This window comes from Leptopilina boulardi, unplaced genomic scaffold (assembly GCF_019393585.1).
Source record: "Leptopilina boulardi isolate dan_hultmark-lab unplaced genomic scaffold, ZJU_Lbou_2.1 LbouV2_327, whole genome shotgun sequence".
Taxonomy (NCBI): domain Eukaryota; kingdom Metazoa; phylum Arthropoda; class Insecta; order Hymenoptera; family Figitidae; genus Leptopilina; species Leptopilina boulardi.
Window position 1 is genome coordinate 363,236 of NW_026137893.1, and position 20,403 is coordinate 383,638.

At 30.2% G+C, this 20,403-nt stretch overlaps 1 protein-coding gene across 2 annotated transcripts in view; it reads right to left on the minus strand.

Moving 5' to 3' along the window:
* Nucleotides 1-20,403, minus strand: part of LOC127284996 (deoxynucleoside kinase) — a 421,619-nt gene that overhangs the window by 165,585 nt on the left and 235,631 nt on the right. The window lies entirely within an intron of this gene.

The following is a 20,403-nucleotide window of genomic DNA, read 5'->3' on the forward strand; positions in this document are numbered from 1 at the left end:
AATGGAAAAAATTTTATTGAGCACTTGTTCTTTTATTCTTTGTAACTTACTTTAATATTGTCATATCCAATCACAAAATAAATCAACTACAATACACAAAAAAAACTATGTAACTATGTAAATTTCAGAGAACGTCCAAAATTGGGTCTGCTTCTCTATTTATTGACTCGAGAAGTCGCTTCATCCCCCAAATTACTCTCTATCTTGTGTAGGTTTAAATTTGGTAAATGTGTGAGAGAAATTCTAACAGCTGATTGCTTGAAAATCCGCGGTTTTCCCTTCCTACCTTTCTTCGTATACTTTTGCTGTATATTTCTTACCGACAAATTTTCCCTCTAATCGCATTTTTCGCGGCGTCCTATTTTCTTAGCCAATAATATTTAAATTATTTTGGTAAGGACAGAGCGTTTCCTCTCTTTCTAATTCCGTTGTAGCGTATACAGAGAACAATGCCATTGTTCAGCTGTCAATCATTTCTCAATTATTAATATAGTTTCTTTAAATCTGTAATATCTTAAAAAATAATAATTTGACAAAGATTTTACTTTTACCATTAATTTTTAAATAATTTTTACTTTTATGTGACATATAATTTTGATTTTAATATTGTTAATTTAAGGAATTAAATAAAATAATTTATATTATTTTATATAAAAAATGAAAAATATGGTTAATTAATTTAATTGTAGTTCATATTCATTTTTAATATTGTTAATAAAAAAAATCTTTACATTTGAATTAAATTAATAATTTCTTTATATTCGAAATTATATCTTTCCTCTCTTACTATTATTTTTCTCATGTATACTTGTCCACAGTGTTATCTATGAATGTCTTCTATCTCTTTTTATTATTTCTGAAATTCTATTTCTCTAGATTTAAGTTTATTTCTTAATATTTCTTTTCTTTGATTTTTATAAATAATATATAACTTTTCTTTAAATAATTAATTATTTTTTTATAATAATTTTACAAAATAAAATAATTTTTATTATTTTATTTATCAATATTTAAGATAATGTAAAAAGGTGTTTTATTTATGTATTATTAATTATTTAATATAATATTTAAACATTGAATTTATGCTACCTATGCATTTTTATATTTTTAGGATTTCTATATTAGTGTATAGTTTAGACATTCATATGTGTCCTGACGCGGTGAAAGGGACCTTATGGTACAATAGCAAATTGTACTTTTGAATGTTCATAATAAAAAATGAATTGAACAAAATAATTTCTAGTTTTTGAAAATGAAAGAGCAACTCAAATAATTTGATTTCCAAAAATTAGAAATTATTTTGTTCAATTTATTTTTTATTATGAACATTTAAAGTACAATTTGCAATTGGACCATAAGGTCCCTTTCACCGCGTCAGGACACATATGTACACACATATATACATATATATATATATATATATATATATATATATATATATATATATATACTCATTCTCCTGAGTGCAAGTGTACTCATGAAAACGGTATTTTTCTTTCTTATATTTTTCTTTATATACCAAAATGAAACGTTATATTTTGAAATTATATGGTACTGTACATTTCCCTTTATTTGCATTTAAATAAATATAATCTTTTGACTATTGGAATAACTCTTCATACCCAAAAATATCTTTCTTTTATTCTTTCTAACGTCTTCATTTCTCCTTTATGACCTCCAATTACGCTATCGTAGCATTCTTCAATTATTGTTCGTCTAATTTCTTCTCGCGGTATTTCTACTTCTCCAGTAGAGATTGTAATGTTGAAATTTTCTCCCTCAAAAGCTGTTCTAAAAATTCTTTCTATTAAACTCCATGGAATTTTATCAAATCCATTATCTTCTCTTGACAAGCTAAATGTCTTTAGTTCTCCTTTACTTTTTAATGCTCCCTTCAATGTGTCGACCGCGGCCTCCAGATTTTGCAAGTAAAATTTATTGTCAAATGTTTCTTTTATAAACAAATTGAAAACTCTATTAACCTTTTTACCTGAACTGAGAATATCACTAACTTTTACCAATATTTTTTGTAAATCCAATAATCCTGCTTCTTGCAATTCAATATTTTGTGGTGTGGAAATAACATTATCACAAGACATAAAGTTTATTAAGTTATCGTTTCTCATCCATAATTTTTCTTTTCACATTTGAAATAATTCATCGGGAATTGCCAATATTTGTACATCTTTCTCTTTAATTCCTTTTGAAAATTTAAATATTGCTTTAATTTCATCCCTATTTTCTAAACTATCATCAGAATCATTTGAACCACATTCACTCCATTTTTTCATTCTTTCTTCTGTCGATTCCTCTGTCTTATTTGTCACGTCCTGTTTATGGCCATGTATATTTGTCATTTCTGGTGTTCCGGAGGACATGCCATTTTCATTTTCCTTGGCATCCTCCCCTAACACAATCTTATTAAACTTCTGCTTCTGAAAAGGGAAATTCTCATCCCTCTCTATGGGGCGGGAAGACGCCCCCGGCTGAGCCGAACCAGCACCTGACTTTCCAGGTGTTACCAATTATATTACCGGAAGCAGAAGGAGATAATAAAGATTTAATAAAGATAATAAAGTATATAACGTTAATATCCTGAATCAGAATCATATGTTCTTTATGAAAATACAATAAATATCACGCGCGGTAAATGTATATTTTCCAACTTATACTTGTGTCAAACAATTGAAAACCATCTGAGAGTGGTTGTTGTCATATTTTTAAAAAATCTAGTTTTTAAATATGTAAAATTAAATGAATTTCTAAGTTTACTCGATATAATAATATTGTGTAAATATTATTCCGTTTAAAATTATTACTAATTGAAAGTGGGAGGTTCACGACATAACATCGTAACCTTAAATGTTGCATTTTTTTTGGAAACATTATTCAAACACTATCAAATATTACATACTATTATTTAGCGGAAACATAAATCAATTTATTATATATCAAAAAATGATGGAATTATTGCTTAATTATTTTATTTTAAGATATTGTAATTCGAATTTGAAAATTTCTTAAGTAAACAAATTTCGCAATTTTTCGAAGCTTGTAACTTTTATCTGGAAGCTTAAAAAAATTGAGGTTTCGCATATATTTTAATATTGATATAATTTACCTGCTATGAAAATTTGTTGAGGGTGTTTTGCCTTGTTTTGAAATTACAGGGTTGCCTCAGGTCTGGAAAACCGGGAAAAGTCACACAGTGGGGCAGAATGTTAAAAAAGTTGGCATTAAATGTATTTTTCATTAAAAATTATTGACATTAAAGATTTTAAAAGTTTTTGGGTCGCTGATTACGAATATGAAGTCAGTTTTTAAAAATTCAAAATGGCGGATCCAATATGGCGGACAATTTTTAAAAAAATTAGTTTGATTTCTATAAAATTTGGTATCTAGGGGTTTTCGGGGTCGCTGATTGCGAATCTAACGTCAAATTTTAAAAATTCAAAATGGCGGATCCAATATGGCGGACAATTTTTTTTCAAAATTGTTCGATTTCTATAAAATTTGGTATCTAAGGGTTTTCGAGGTCGCTGATTACGAATCTAAAGTCAGATTTTTGGGGTTGCTGATTACGAATATGAAGTCAATTTTTTAAAACTACGAAATAGCAGATTCAAAATGGCAGATATTAAAAAATTAAATCTCTCATCGAATTTACTGCTATTTGAACGGTTCATTATTTCAACGAGTTCTTTTCTCTTTACGCATGAAGCGTGCTTGAAGTCGTTCCTAATATAAAAATTACAATAATTTATTTTTAATTTCTACACTAATTACAAATATTTACTTAAATTAAAAATACTTATCCGACGAAGAAATTCAAAAATTGTAAGAATATTTATTTATCCCGTTTTATAAATTTCAATTATAAACTTTTAAATATAAAATTAATAATATAGAACATTTTAAAATCAAAATCTTATTAAGTTTAATTTTTAAAGGTTAACAAATTTTCTTAAAACAAAGTACACTCATTATTGAAAATACGTATTTCTGTATTTTGCAATGTGTCCAATAAAATCACTTTTTCTCGAAAAATCGCAAATATTCGCAAAAATTTCAAGCAGATTCAGAAACCTGGAATCAAAACATAATAAAAAATTCAAGAATTAACGCTTGGACTAGCTTGGAACATAACTAAAATGATTAATGTTTACAGAAAATTTTTTCAATTTTTGAATTTCAGAAGCTCGTTTCTTTTAAGAATTTTAATAATTAAAATTTTATAAAATACGATTTTATCTTTTCTATAATATAATTAAATACCTGAATTTGAAGATTCCATGATAAATAATTCAAAATCTGTCACATTGTACGTTTTAATCAGGTTACAAACCTTACCTTGATAAATAAACAAAAAGCGCCAACATAACCGTTGAAAATAGGTCGACATTAAAACATATTTCTATGAAAATCCGCAGTTAAAAAGAGCTAAAAATTATATTTCATCAAACTTTGACTTATTGTTTATTGAAATAATGTAATTAAAAGTTGGAATTGAATTTTTCAATTTTTCATTTTTTGCCAACTTTTTATGCATTCTGCCCCACTGTGAGTCAGGGAAATTCAAAAGTATGTAGAGAACCGGGAGAATAAGTCAAGGAAAACGATGGAAAAACCTGGATTTTTTTCCGTTTTTCGTACGCTACACTTTTTTTAATATTGGAACAATGAGAAATCGAAATATTCAATATTATATCAAAATTAATCCTTTTCTAAATTTTTATTCCAAATTAGCAATTTTTTAAAATTTATATTAAAAAACTGCCATTTTTCCAATAAAACTATGTAAAATACCAGAAAATCTAAAATATTTAGCAGCTCAAAATCAGGGTGTCGAGCGACTGGGAAAACCGGGAATAGACAGGGAATTCTAGTGGTCAGTAAAAAGACAAGGAATTTTGTCTGAAGTCAGGGAATTTGTTTGTTTTTCAATTTTACTGTAAAAAATGTTCACAAGTGTTCAATGTTTTATATTATTTGAAATATTTAATAGAATTTTAAGTAATAAAAGTGATACCAAAGTTTAATATAATGCTTAAAAAAATCAATTTCGAATTTTCTTTCGAACAAAAATTATAATTGCTTTTATGACTAATGAATATGCCCACGTGAAAAAGTTCCCGGGAGATTCCCGGGAATTTCTCAGAAAAAATTCCCGCAAACTTGTTAACCCTTACGTGAAGCATTGTAGGTGTCTCTGAAACAAAAAACTTTTGTTTAAGGCGTAAAAAATTTTTGTAAGTATTTAAAAAGTTTCATTTAACACTAGGAAGTACCCAGAAGCATATTTAAAGTTTAGGTTATGAAATTTCAAATTCAGACAATTTTGTTGGTATTTTTGTATGTTATGTTTAATACTTCGAGAATGTTTTATAGTTAAAAAAAATTAATCAAAATGTTTTATTCTGTAATTTAGTAAATGTCTGTACATAAAAGTTTAATAAAAATTAAAAATCAACGATATTTTTGAAGATATTTTAGTTGTTTTTCAAGAATTAAAAATATAAATATAAATTGATAAATAAATAATCAGAAGAAAAAATTTTAATTATGATAAAAACTTTTTGTTTGAAATTACATGGAATAAATAATTAACTGATTTATATTTAATTTGACGGAGACAGTTGATAAAAATCAATTGACCTAGGAGCAAATATTTGAAGGTTAATTGTAGATATTTGATTTTGACTGAGTTTAGGTAATATGATAATTGCTTCTCGTAAACGATTGAGCTGTTTAACATAAACTTCCCTGAAAAAGTTTATGAAAACGACCTGAACACTAGGAAAATATTTTGAAACTTCCTAGTGATCATTTATAACGTTTTAAGGTTAACTTGTTCCAGAAGTTGACGAAAAATTACCCTGAGTAATCATAGGTACCTGTAAATCTCTTGTAGCGATCGTCTTTCATATTTTAGGGTTTTCTTCCTCGAAGAAGTTATCGAAATTTAACTAACTTTTAGAGAAGTACCTGGAGAGATCCTAGTAATCGACTATTGATTTTTTTCAGTTTAATACATTGGAAAATGTCGATTAATTACCTGGATCTCAGACTGAAACCTTGAATAGGTTTCTATAAGTAATTAACATGCAAAATATGATTAACCTAAACTTTAAATATGCTTCTGGGTACTTCGTAGTGTTAAATGAAACTTTTTAAATACTTACAAAAATTTTTTACGCCTTAAACAAAAGTTTTTTGTTTCAGAGACACCTACAATGCTTCACGTAAGGGTTAACAAGTTTGCTGGAATTTTTTCTGAGAAATTCCCGGGAAATTCCCGGGAGTCTCCCGGGAACTTTTTCACGTGGGTGTATAGGTTTATAAAACAGGGAATTTTGTTTTTGGTCAGGGAAAAGTCAAGGAAAAGAGAGGGAACTTTGGAAATAGTTTTCATTCGCCACCCTGAAAATCTATCTAAAACTTTTTTTGTTCAAAAACATAAAAAAAAATTTTAAGATAAAAATCCTAAATATTTTTAAGTTTTAAAAAATAGAAAAACAAATTGAAAATTTTTCGCTGTTTTGAAGTTAAAAAAATGTTTGCCATTTTTGGAACTGAAAAAAAGTGATTTGCTTCTAAGGTCCCTTTCTTCAGATCGCATCACATTTACACGATAATATTATGATCAGTAAACTTAGAAATTCATCTAGTTTCACATATTTTAAAACTAGATTTTTTAAAAATAAGCCAGCAACCACTCTCAGATGATTTTCAGTATTTTGACCCACTTTTCTTATACTCTAAAAAATATAAATAAACAAATAAATAAATTTAGTTTATAATTATAAAATTGTTTTATTTATGCAGATGCCTCGTCGATGCAAAGTTGAAGTGCAAGAAACTATTGCAGCTATTCTCAAAACTAACCAAATATTTAACAATGGCGAATTGCCAAATTACACTAATTCATTTTACAAAGAAGTTAGTATAAATCTGAATGATATATGGACAGCACACGATGTATACATATATTAATCTGCGTGAGAACCGTCGAAAATTAAAAACAACATTATTTGAGAAATTGGGAATTTCAATCGAAGAAAAGATATGTCCAGTTACTTTTAAAGATGATGTTGAAGAGGAATTCCTGCAAGATTTAAACGAAGACTGTTTTTCTGATGAAGAGACAGTTCAATTTATGCCGTCTTCTGACATGAATCAATCGACTTTTGATTTATGTATTCGGAGAAATGTATGGGAAGACATTAAACCACGGATTATTTTTTACATGGGTCGAGAATACTTAAAATTGAAACCAGGTCGATGGGCTGATATAATCGCTGACGAATTTTGGCGTCAATATAGAATGCCGTGCGCTTTTGAATTTAAAAATAATGTTGTCTCGCGTAATCCGTACGAACCGTTTTTGAAAATAAAAGGAGAATGTAGAGACTCAATCCAATGTAGAAATATTTTTATTGGATTAATCGAGGAAAAACCGATTATTGGTTCAGATGTTTGGTTAAAAGTGAGTTGCAACGATACAAAAAATTGTTCTCATGAAGTAATGAAGCGCCAATTGAAAAATGAAAAACGGCAGCTTATTGGACAACAAGTAGTAAAAGAAGGATCAGTTAATTTGAGAAGGAAAATCGCTTTTAATAAATAAAATTATTATTTACTTCTTAACATTCTTTTGATTGTGAGTGCTTACATATAGGATTACTCTCTAAAACTGAATTAGTAGTTTTCTACTAAAGAAAGAGTGCGAATTCGTTTACTTATTGAATTAGTAATAATTTTGACTAATTTTTAGTAAAATATAACTAATTCATTAGTTAGTCGTATTTTTACGATTTCAAATTCAAATTCAAATTTTCTACTAGCAATTAGTAGAAAACTACTCAAAATTAGTCAAAATTGCAACTAATTTAAGAAGTAAACGAATCAGCCCTCTTTCATTAGTGGAAAACTACTAATTCGTATTTAGAGAGTATATATGGAATAATTAAATACCAATTATAACAACAATGACAATTTATTAACAATTAAAATTAATAATTATTAAGGATTCATGACACATCACACGCATAAAATTTAGCTACACAGCAAAAAGAAACATATGTTACAATACATTATAATAACTTTTAAAACCTTCGAAACTTCTTATTTTTCCATCTTCCATCCTAAAAATTAATACATATTAATATACTTTTAATAACGCTTCCAAAACAACTTGAAAGTTAATATCATAGTATTTTCTTATCTACGCTGTCAAAAAATTTAGGGAATTGACAGTCACTGGAGTTGGAAACAAAATTTTTCGAGTTAAAAATCAACTCCAAAATGGAGTTAAACGGTTGATCAACTTCCAAAGCATTAACTCTCTCGGCATAATTCAACTCACAATTAATAAACTTCCTTCGCTTCATATCCAAGGAGGTGCAACTTTTGTAGAATCCCCTTGGGAGATAAAATTTTACTCTCTTTTTTAAGTGCTTATATTGTTACTTGAAGGCATGTACTCATTACTATCAATTGGAATGTAAAAATTATTATTGTTGGTATTTTTGATAACCAAACGTTGGAAAGTCAATACCAAACACAACCAAACGACCACCAATCGATTCTAAAAGGAATTTTGAAAAGATATTAAAAAGTGGGATGCGAGATTGAAATGTGCTCTCTAAATCTGAATTAGTAGTTTTCTGCTAATGACAGAGTGCGGATTCGTTTACCAATTGAAACAGTAACATTTTTGACTAATTTTTAGTAAAAAAACTACTAAATGCTAGTAGAAAGCTACTAATTTCTAGTAGAAAACTACTAATTGCTAGTAGAAAACTACTAATTTATTAGTAGGTAATATTTTTTACTGTTTAAAATTAGTAAGCCGATTTACTCCATGAATTAATAGTTTTCTACTAGCAAAATAGTGGGAAATTACTAAAAATTAGTCAAAAGTGTTACTAATTCAATTGGTAAACGAATCCGCACTCTTTCATTAGTAGAAAACGCAGAGGCATCGACGCATGATTTTCATTTGGAAAGTAAAATTTGTTCTTGTTGTTGTTTTTGACCACCAAACGTTGGAAAGGCAATACCAAACACCACCAAACAACCACCAATCGATTCCAAAAGGAATTTTGAAAAAATGTTAAAAAGTGGGATGCGAGATTGAAATTGATGCATATCTATTTTCTTACCATATTTTTTTATTTTCAACTACCAAACAATAAAAAGTAGCCACCAAACAACCACCAATCGATTCCAAATGGAATTTTGAAAAAATGTTAAAAAGTGGGTTGCGAGATTGAAAAGTGATAGGTGTTTATTTAAAAGTGAAAATTGCTGATTGTTTTTCAAATTTGAAAAGAGTTCACTTAATTTTGAATAAAAAATGAATTTGGAAAAAGAAATAATGCAAAATAGTATTGAAAATTTGTCAAATGTATTGAAATGGGATATGTTTGTTTTTGAATTTCGCGCTAGGCATAATAGCGCAGAGGCATCGACGCATGATTTTTATTTAGAATGTAAACTCATTTTTTTGTTGGTATTTTTGACCACCAAATAATAAAAAGTAGCTACCAAACACCACCAAACGACCACCAAACGAAATCTATAATGAATGACTTTCGATCATGACACTTGTTTAACAAGTTGTAAATTCAGATGTAACATTTTGCTTCCTCTTTACGATCAGCAAAAAAATTTGCTTCCTCGTGGAGAAAGCAAAATTTTATTGCCAAAATGTGAATTTTTGATTTTCTAACTTCCATTAATTCTTTAAATTTACCTCAAATGTATACTTTATATATATCGATCGATTCGTCTTGACGTAAGGAATACAATTATTTCATATATAATCTTCAATTTTAAAAATCACAAAATTTTGTAGACAAAATGTGAATTTTTGATTTTTTAACTTTCATTAATTCTTTAAATTTAAATTGAAACTATACTTTATATATACCAATCGATTGGTCTTCACGTATGGAATACGATTTTATTATATATCACCTTAAATTTTTCTATTTAAAATTTTTTTCGATTAAAAAAAATTTTTTGGAAAAAGACGATAAAATTTTTTTTTTGTATTTTTCAAAATCCTTTGGTCAGATTTGAGATATTAATATGATAAATGAGACTACCAAATTTTATCTAAATCCATTAAAACCTGTTAAAGTTATCTTCTAAACAAAAAAGGGATCTACACACACATACATACATCCGGACAATTGATCAGGATCTCATATAACATGTTTCTATAAAGAAAAAAATTTGTTTCCGCCACTTTGAAAAGTTTTATAAACGAAAGGACTACAAAGCTTCCTTTACGAGGAAGCAACAAAAGAAAGAAAAATGAAAATAAGAAAAGAAAACAATTATAATTGATTAAGAAAAAAAAGGAACTTTATTTTACCAACTTTAAGTAAGGAATACTAGTGCTCACAATGAACCCACAAGAAAGGAAGGACACATTCTGAGAACAAAGAAAGCCAAGAAGCAAATCTCAGAATTCCAACTGAACAATGGAAACTTGACCACCCTGAGATCAACAAAGGCTAAAGGCCCAGGGTGATCAATCAAAGCAAAATTCAATTATTGTAAAATTCAAATGTAAATCAACAAATAAAACAAAAGTATGTACAAAAAATTAATATACGCCGGAGCGATCTCACCAAAACGTTGACGCTATTCCGCAGATCGCAAGGAAGCTCGTACAGGAGTCCCCGTTTAAGGTCCAGACCAAAAGGAGAATAAACCCTGATGTCCTTTTCAAAAGTCGTCCTTTTGCAGCGATGGCTTGTTAAGTAATAACTTCCTGGCTAGATTAAGTTAGCAAAGAAGGGGAGAAAAAATAGGAAGAAGGAAATTCAAGGGATTTTGTGCTGGTAGAGGAAAATTTTATGTAATAGAAAATAATAAATGAGCCAAGGCGCCGACCCATCATTCTCAGCAGGTAAACAGCCCAAATGGTCCTCAAAGTTTTACAGACCATGAACAAAAGGTCAATAAAAATAGAAAGTTTGTTAAGTTGGAAAATCCAAGACGAAAGCAATATATAGGGTGTCGTTTCATTTTTTAACAACACTTGTATGCTAACTTCCCAGTAGTGGAGAAGTGTCAGGTAAACAAAGTAAGTATAAACAGAAATAATAGTGACTAGAAATGATAGACAATACCTTGAATGCTGAGTTTTGTAAATACGACCTTGTATCGATGATAGAAAGTTGAATAAATTTTGTAGAATATAAAATTAAAAATTCCAAGTTGAAGGTTAGCTGTTAATTTGTAATGCACCAGAGTAAGCAAATACAGAATGTAGATAGCAGTCAAGGATGATTAATCAAATAACTATTGTTATTTGACTTTATTTTACAGAAAATTAATTATGTGACATTCCTCACTTTTAAATTACGGACAGAACTAAACAGGTTGACGATCAAATACCGAATCCTAAAATTTAACTCAACCCTTTTTTAAATGTCTTTATCAGTCTCTAAACTAAATGAAGGCATGGGTATAGATAGAGGCAGACGGATCTTCGAACAAGTAATTCATATAATTATGATTGAATTTTACTTGTAAGTTTGTTTAAGGGTATGTGGGCAAAAGACGTTTTTTGTGGTTTTAAACTTTCTCTAAAATTAAGAATGATTTCGGGTTAAAACTTTGGAAAAATTATTTAGTTTGGTGCAAGGAATCTCGCTGTTCTCCACATTTACTATAACATAACGCAACAATAATAAAAATAAAGCTATAAATAGTAAAATAATGTATTATTTCATAGTTTATTCACCGGCCACTTGCTCAAATTGGCGCTGTTTACTGGAGCATTGACACACTCAAGCAACGTATGTGTATGCGCCGCCATCTTTGTTACCATTTTCGTTTAAAAATGCCACTTTTTAAACTTCATTTTGTTGATGGGGATTCTAATTGTTAATGGTGATTGTAATTCTTTTAATTTTCCTTTCTCAAAGAAAAAATTGGACATCGCTTTTTTAGATTGTGAAAAGTCTTCTGCTCCGGTTTAGATGGTGTTAGCTTTGGGTTGATTGATAAGTTGCCGAAATGTGCTAGGGAATTTTTGTTTATATTGTATAATCAGATTTTTGAAGCCCCCCTTTCCAGAAGTGTGAAGGGATACAAGGGTTTATTTTGATTCCTAAACCAAGGGGGGGGGGGGATTTCGCCCTATTTCGCTTACATTAACATTTTGCACAATATGGTTTTCGAAGAGGTAGATCGGTTCTGGATTGTGTTTCAGTTGTTGTTACTGATTTTAATCAGGGTTTTGTAAGAGGTGAGAGCACTCTTGCTCTAGCAATAGATATTAAAGGTGATTTCAATTGCGTGTCACCTTCTATTTTGATGAGACAATTACGCGATTTGTATGTGCTATCTCGGATTTATAGCTTTATAGGTTTTTTAATTTTGAAGAGAAATATTTTTTTCCAGCTTGATTTGAGTAAATCTGAAACTTGTGGTGTGGGTGTCCACCAAAGTAAAGTTGTCTCTCCGATATTGTTTCATCTCAATTTAAGAGAACTTTTTAATCAACTTCCTCTGGGAGTTAAAGCAGAAATGTACGCTGACGATCTTCTTATCCATGTTAGATTTGCTTCTGTTGCAGAAGCCATAGATCTTTTAAATAGTACTGTTGCAATTTTGTCTGGTTGGGTGTGTTAAATTATGCAATCTCTGTCTCAAAATGTCAGTTAGCTCCGTTTTCGAGATCTCAAATCAATGCGACCCCAATTAGTGCGACTAGCCTTCTTTGTACCTTCTTAGATTGATGTTGACTGACAGATGTTTACTGCGGTGTGCTACTTCGTGTGTTAACCCTTTAATTCCTAAGTTGTAGTTACTGTATGAAAAGTCTTTAACAAGAAAATTTTGTAATTTTAATTTTGGAAAGCTGTCACTTTTTACTTCATATTTTAGAATAAGTGGTTTATTGGACAAGTGGGAAAAATCTCAAAGTGTATTCAGGATGTTTTCAAGACCAAAAGAACTCATCCTTTAATTCTTAAGATTATTAAAATTGTATATTCGATCTTGGAATTGGGGAAGGAGATTGGTTTTCTATGGGTTACATCTCATTCGGGTATTATGGGAAATTTAGAAGCTGATATATTGGCTAAGTTGTCTATGAATCTGACAAGTAACACTACCCAACTGTTAATCACCGATTTTGATGAAACTTCTCACACTTCTAAAACATGGAAAAATATTGAACACGTATTTTTTTATATCGGCCCGTTTTGAGTTTTAAGGGTAGAAAACACCCTTTTTCAATTTAAGGGATGAAAAGCAGTATTTCATACGGAATTTACTAGATTTGCTTGAAACATATTACTCAGGGGTTTTCGAGGTCGCTGATTACGAATCTGAAGTCAGATTTTAAAAATTCAAAATGGCGGATCCAATATGGCGGACAATAAAATCAAAAATTAATCGGATTTGATTGAAACTCGTTAGTCGGGGGTTTTTCGGGTCACCGATTACGAATCTGATATCAGTCGGGTAGTTGATTACGAATACGGTGTCAATTTTTAAAAATTCAATATGGCGGATCCAATATGGCGGATCCAATATGGCGGACAATAAAATTCAAATTCAATCGAATTTACTTGAAACTCATTACTCGGGGGTTTTTGGGGTCGCTGATTTCGAATTTGAAGTCAGATTTAAAAAATTCAAAATGGCAGCTCCAAAATGACAGACAACTTTTTAAAAAATTCATTGTGTTCGCTTAAAACTTATAACTCGGGGGTTTTTGGTGTCGCTGATTACGAATCAGATGATAGTTGTTTAAAATTCAAAATGATGGATCCAACATATTCAATAAAGCCATTATTATAAAGACAAGATCTAATACTGCGACCAACAAATGCAAGATATGATAATCGAACCAACAAAGGCAAGAAGCAATAATCCAACCAGTAAAGGCGAGACGTGATAATCCAACCAGTAAAGGCAAGATGTGATAATCCAACCAGTAAAGGCAAGATGTGATAATCCAACCATCATAGGTATGAAAGAATAATCCAACCAACAAAGGTAAGAAGCAATAATCCAACCAGTAAAGGCAAGATGTGATAATCCAACCATCAAAGGTAAGAAGCAATAATTCTTACCTTTGTTGGTTGGATTATCACATCTTGCCTTTACTGGTTGGATTATCACGTCTCGCCTTTACTGGTTGGATTATTGCTTCTTGCCTTTGTTGGTTGGATTATTGCTTCTTGCCTTTACTGGTTGGATTATTGCTTCTTACCTTTGTTGGTTGGATTATTCTTTCTTACCTATGATGGTTGGATTATCACATCTTGCCTTTACTGGTTGGATTATCACGTCTCGCCTTTACTGGTTGGATTATTGCTTCTTACCTTTGTTGGTTGGATTATTGTTTCTTTCCTTTACTGGTTGGATTATTGCTTCTTACCTTTACTGGTTGGATTATTGCTTCTTACCTTTGATGGTTGGATTATCACATCCTGCCATTACTGGTTGGATTATCACATCTCGCCTTTACTGGTTGGATTATTGCTTCTTGCCTTTGTTGGTTCGATTATCATATCTTGCATTTGTTGGTCGCAGTATTAGATCTTGTCTTTATAATAATGGCTTTATTGAATATGTTGGATCCATCATTTTGAATTTTAAACAACTATCATCTGATTCGTAATCAGCGACACCAAAAACCCCCGAGTTATAAGTTTTAAGCGAACGCAATGAATTTTTTAAAAAGTTGTCTGTCATTTTGGAGCTGCCATTTTGAATTTTTTAAATCTGACTTCAAATTCGAAATCAGCGACCCCAAAAACCCCCGAGTAATGAGTTTCAAGTAAATTCGATTGAATTTGAATTTTATTGTCCGCCATATTGGATCCGCCATATTGAATTTTTAAAAATTGACACCGTATTCGTAATCAACTACCCGACTGATATCAGATTCGTAATCGGTGACCCGAAAAACCCCCGACTAACGAGTTTCAATCAAATCCGATTAATTTTTGATTTTATTGTCCGCCATATTGGATCCGCCATTTTGAATTTTTAAAATCTGACTTCAGATTCGTAAGCAGCGACCTCGAAAACCCCTGAGTAATATGTTTCAAGCAAATCTAGTAAATTCCGTATGAAATACTGCTTTTCATCCCTTAAATTGAAAAAGGGTGTTTTCTACCCTTAAAACTCAAAACGGGCCGATATAAAAAAATACGTGTTCAATATTTTTCCATGTTTTAGAAGTGTGACAAGTTTCATCAAAATCGGTGATTAACAGTTGGGTAGTGTTACTTGTGAATGTGGGTCCGATGGGGAATACCTCTGTTTTTTGCTTCCTCGTGGAGAAAGCTTTGTAGTCCTTTCGTTTATAAAAATTTTCAAAGTTGCGGAAACAAATTTTTTACTATATAGAAAGATGTTATATGCACGGAAAAAACAAACTAACTATTTTAGCACCAAACTGCTTTATCCTTTAATAGTATATAATTTCGTTTACCTATATTAAAGTATGAAATAATGCTTTTTTAGTTTAAAATAAGTCCATACTAAATAAGTATAATGGTTATACTCTTATAGTAATAGTGACGTACTTTAAAAGCATAAAATTGATGCCCGCGAAGTACGACATATAGTCTACCTAAAATAGTAAGAGCTTCTTCCTTTTTGGTGGATAAATTCTTGCAACCTGCGTTTCGGCCACGCCTCCCTCCCTTTCCAACCATCGATATATCGATATAGGCCGAAACGCAGGTTGCAAGAATTTATCCTCCAAAAAGGAAGAAGCTCTTACTATTTTAGGTAGACTATATGTCGTACTTCGCGGGCATCAATTTTATGCTTTTAAAGTACGTCACTATTACTATAAGAGTATAACCATTATACTTATTTAGTATGGACTTACTTTAAACTAAAAACGCATTATTTCATACTTTAATAGGTAAACGAAATTATATACTATTAAAGGATAAAACAGTTTGGTGCTAAAATAGTTAATTTGTTTTTTCCGTGTGAGATCCTGATCAATTGTCCGGATGTATGTATGTGTGTGTGGATCCCTTTTTTGTTTAGAAGATAACTTTAACAGGTTTTAATGGATTTACATAAAATTTGGTAGGCTCATTTATCATATTAATATCTAAAATCTGACGAAAGGATTTTTAAAAATACCCAAGAAAAAAAATTTTATCGTCTTTTTTCCAAAAATTTTTAAATAGAAAAATTTAAGGTTATATATAATAAAATCGTATTCTATACGTGAAGACCAATCGATTGGTATATATAAAGTATAGTTTCAATTTAAATTTAAAGAATTAATGAAAGTTAAAAAATCAAATATTCACATTTTGTCAATAAAATTTTGTGACTTTTTAAATTGAAGTTTATATATGAAATAATTGTATTCCTTGCATGAAAACGAATCAATTGGTATATATAAAGTATACATTTGAAGTAAATTTAATAAATTAATGAAAGTTAAAAAACAATTCCCATTTTAGCTGAAAAATTTTGTATTTATTTAAAATCAAGTTTAAATATAAAATAATTCTGTTCCTTGTATTAAAACAAACCGATATAATTGTAAATAATTATAAATTATACATTATTTTTTATTAATTTTTAGAAATTTCAGCTAAAATGTAAATTTCTGATTTTTTAACTTCCATTAATTGTTTAAATTTAACTCAAATCTATAGGTACTCAAATGTTTAGATTATTATTATATTATTTTTGTATGTTTATTTCAACGTTAATGCTTTCTCCACGAGGAAGAAAATTTTTTTGCTGATCGTAAAGAGGAAGCAAAATGTTCATGTAATGAACATCTGAATTTACAACTTGTTATTTTAGAGATTTATTATTCAATGATTATAAGAGCTGGTACAGAAACCTTTGGCCTCATGCAAGAAAAGCTAATTCAGATATTAAATATTTTTCACAAATTAGCTTCGAAGATAAAAGACCTTGGTTTCGTGGTTATGATGCTCCCAGAAGGGCAATCAATGCGGTTACTAGGCTGAGAACTTCTCATGTGTTCACTGGTGAGCATTTTAACAATATGAATTGAAGAATTGACGTTGGCTGTCAATGTGGAGTTGACCTGAAGATCTTGAGACATCTTTTTAATGAGTGCCCAATGCTCTCAAACGGAAGACCGGCTTTTTTCAGTTTTTTGTCAACAAAATATCCAAATTTTAACCCTGATTCTTTTGACTTTTCGGCGATTTCTTTTTTGTCAAATGTTGATTTTGTTCTAGGATTGGGTAAATTCATTCATTCTGGAAATGTGATTATTTAGTAAACTTGTTAATTTTGTTTTTAGTTATTATTAATTTAATTATAAATTTAAATAAGCTTGGCGGAGGTCGAAAGTCATGGCTTTAGCCGGACAAGATTTCCACTGTTTGGGCCAAAAGTGTGTTGAAAAAATTTTTAACGGAATTTCATGAAACTTGGTACACTAAGGTTTTTAGGGTTGCTGATTCCAAATCTGACATCAGTTTTTCAAAATTCAAAATAGCGGATCCAATATGGCGGATTGAAATTATTAAAAATGTGCGGATTCGATTGAGAGTGGTTACTCGGGGTTTTTTGGGGTCGCTGATTCCAAATCTGACATCAGTTTTTCAAAATTCAAAATGGCGGATCCAATATGGTGGATTGAAATTCTTAAAAATGTGCTGATTCGACTATTGCGGTATTGGATCCGCCATTTTGAAAAAATGACGTCAGATTTGGAATCAGCGACCCCAAAAATCCCTGAGTAACTCCTTTCAATCGAATCCGCAGATTTTTAATAATTTCAATCAGCCATATAGGATCCGCCATTTTAAATTTTGAAAAACTGATGTCAGATTTGGAATTAGCGACCCCGAAAACCCCAACTAACCAGTTTGAGGAATATTTAAAAATTTTTGATCACTTTTTATAAGTTGAGCATATGTACGTCAAGTGCACTCTTGTCCAGTTTTAGTTTTACGCATACATGCGTCAGCGACAGACAACGGGTTAATACTAATACTGGATTTGACTTTTACTTATTATTTAAGCCAAGTGAATAAGTGTAATCGGATTTGACTTTTTTTTGCAATTTATAAATATTATAAATAAAGTGAAATAATGTTAACCAACTATTTCAAACTTAAATATAGTTTTTGAGATAAACTTAGGAAAATTAAGTTCCCTATATGGTTACAAGTCTATAGTGTTTTGCCTATCTGCATTGCAATAGGCCATAGAATAAACAAAAAAATAAACTTCATTTTTTAATAATTTAACACAAAATTATGTATTTCTCAGAGAACAGCGAGATTTCTTGAACTCAAATCTATTATCCCTCAAAATTTTAGACAAAAATCTTTTTTATTTTAGAGTAAGACGTATACTACCAAAACACATTTTCCCATACTAGGTCACGTGGAAGTTCCCACATACCCTTAATAACACAGGAATACACGGTTTTGGACTCGAGCAACGAAAACCTCTTCCTAATGTAAAATTTAACTCTGATTTCGAATCCAAAGTCCGTTTTTTTACTACTCGTAAGTACTACTCGTACTTATAAAAAAGTCACAACTTTATTTAAGGTGTTTGGGGTCGCTGATTACGAATCTGAAGTCAGATTTTTAATATTCAAAATGGCGGATCCAATATGGCGGACGACTTTTCTTAAAATCGCTTTAATTCACCTGAAACTTGTTACTCGGGGGTTTTTGGGGTCGCTGATTACGATTATGAAGTCGGATTTTTAAAATTCAAAATGGCGGATCCAATATGGCGGACAACTTTTCTTAAAATCGCTTCAATTCACAAGAAACTTGTTACTCGGGGGTTTTTGGGGTCGCTAATTACGAATTTGAGGTCTGTTTCTATAAATTCAATATGGCTGATCCAATATGGCGGAAAATTTTTTTGAAAATCGATTAGTTTACCTGAAACTCGTTACTATTGGTTTTTTGGCCACATCGAGATCAATATGTACCAGGAGAACAAAATGTCAAAAATAACCCACTGGTTGATCCAAATGACGTTTTTGGTCCTCCGTTACATTCCAAACTGGGACTTATAAAAAATTTCGTTAAAGCTCTCGAACCAAATGGTGCAGCTTTTAAATACTTAACTAAGCTCTTTCCCAAAATTTCGTACGCTAAAATTAAAGAAGGCATTTTTGTGGGACCTGACATTAGAAAATTAATGAACGATAAACAGTTTGATGAATGTTTAACGACTGCAGAAGCCGCAGCATGGTCCTCATTCAAGAGCGTGGTTCATAATTTCCTCGGTAACCACAAAAGTGACAACTACAAGGAAATCGTCGGTGATTTATTGAAAAATTATAAGAAAATTGGTGCTCGTATGTCGTTAAAAATACATTTTCTTCATTCTCACCTTGGTTTCTTCCCCGAAAATCTGGGTGAGACCAGTGACGAGCAGGGTGAACGGTTTCACCAAGATCTGCAGAGAATCGAGAAGAATTACCAAGGTTTTTGGAATGAGGGCATGATGAGGGACTACTGCTGGACTCTCTTACGTGAAACGGATTCAAAACAATATAAACGACGAAGTACTACCGCACTTCATTTTTAATGGTTCATTTTTTTTAAAATAAAATGTTTATTTATGGTTTCAAAAAACAAATGGTAGCAATTTCATTTATTTCAAATCTGACTATTAATTTAAAGCGAACTAGGTATTCAAAATTAGTGTCTACTAAGGTTAAAACAGAACATTTTAAATATATTTTTAATTTATAAGCTATACTGCATACGCCATTTTGAAAATCTAATGTCTTATTCGTAATCAGCGACCCCAAAAACCCCCGAGTAACAAGTTTCAGGTGAATTTAAGCGATTTTAAGAAAAGTTGTCTGACATATTGGATCCGTCATTTTGACTTTTAAAAATCCGACTTCATATTCGTAATCAGCGACCCCAAAAACCCCTGAAAAACAAGTTTCAAGCAAATCCAATTGATTTTTTATTTTTTTCCGCCATTTCGGATCCGCCATTTTGAATTGACCTATATTTATTTTATTAAAATAAAAAGTTATGATTAATATTGTATTGTATTTACTAAAAAAATCTTATACATTTTTTAAAAATAAAACAATATAAATTTTACAATACATATGAGCGATTTCACGTGAAATTTCCGTCGACCCTTTAAATTCGGCCAAATATATTTTTTTCTTGTTCTGTAGTGAAAAAAAGAGATACGTAATTTTCTATTTTTTTTCTGAAAAATTTTTGAGTTATGAATTTTAAAATTTCAGTTTTTTTAATGTAGACCTATTTTCAATGGCTGATAACTCGAAAAAAATGGATTTTTTCAATTTTTGCGAAGAGAAGAAAAGTTTCAGTTTTTCTTTTACTTTTCAATAATGTTAACAAACAAATTTTTTTCATTTTTTATTACAAAAGTTAC